The following is an 837-nucleotide window of genomic DNA, read 5'->3' on the forward strand; positions in this document are numbered from 1 at the left end:
AAGTAGTGTGAATCATGGTAGTGTTTCGGTGCTGCGACACACTTTGGATTTAACCTCTTCCCGGGGAAAGACCTCCGATATGGGCCCCCCCAATATTTTTTATAAGTCGGCACCCCTGCAAGGTTGTACTCCCTATCAATTTCCACCACCAGAATCCTATCGCTTACCAGATATATAACTATAAATAACCCTGTACCCATCACTCCCATTGTCCCTACCATCTTTCCACCTCTCTTCTCGCAATCCTGAGATATCTATCATCCCTTTCTCTATTTCCGTTTTGATATTTTTTAGCTTGCCCACCCTCATTATTTTACTCAGACCCAATGTCCCTAAATTCATGGTAGCCTTCTTCTTCTCCATCTCTTTTTCTTCTTTCTTGGGTGCTGTCTCTGCAAGGATTTCACGTAATATGGACCTCAAGTGTAATGCCGACCTTACTACCATGTAAGGCAACCGCCTTTAAGTGCCAGTCCCCATGATTCTATCTGAGGCTTTTTGGTTAAGCTCCATTTTTTTCACGGGAAGAGGTAGTTGGTAAGTTTTCCCACCTCCCTTGTAACAGTGTTTTTTTTACATGACACCATCAAGTGGACTATCTTTCCTCTGGATCCTACCCTTCAACCTAACTAGTATGAGAAGCCCTACTGGAAGTGATTGAGAATTAATCCCATCTGTGCAGCTCCAGGTGTTATAGGAGCACTCATGCTTTTCAAAATATAAGATTCTCACCTTTTCTGTCATACTTTGGTATGCCAAAATACCAAGAAAGTACAATATGTACCACAGCATGCAGATTTTTTTATATGTTTTCATTTAAATGAATCCATCTTCAGA

This window comes from Ischnura elegans, chromosome 5, assembly GCF_921293095.1.
Source record: "Ischnura elegans chromosome 5, ioIscEleg1.1, whole genome shotgun sequence".
Taxonomy (NCBI): Eukaryota; Metazoa; Arthropoda; class Insecta; order Odonata; family Coenagrionidae; genus Ischnura; species Ischnura elegans.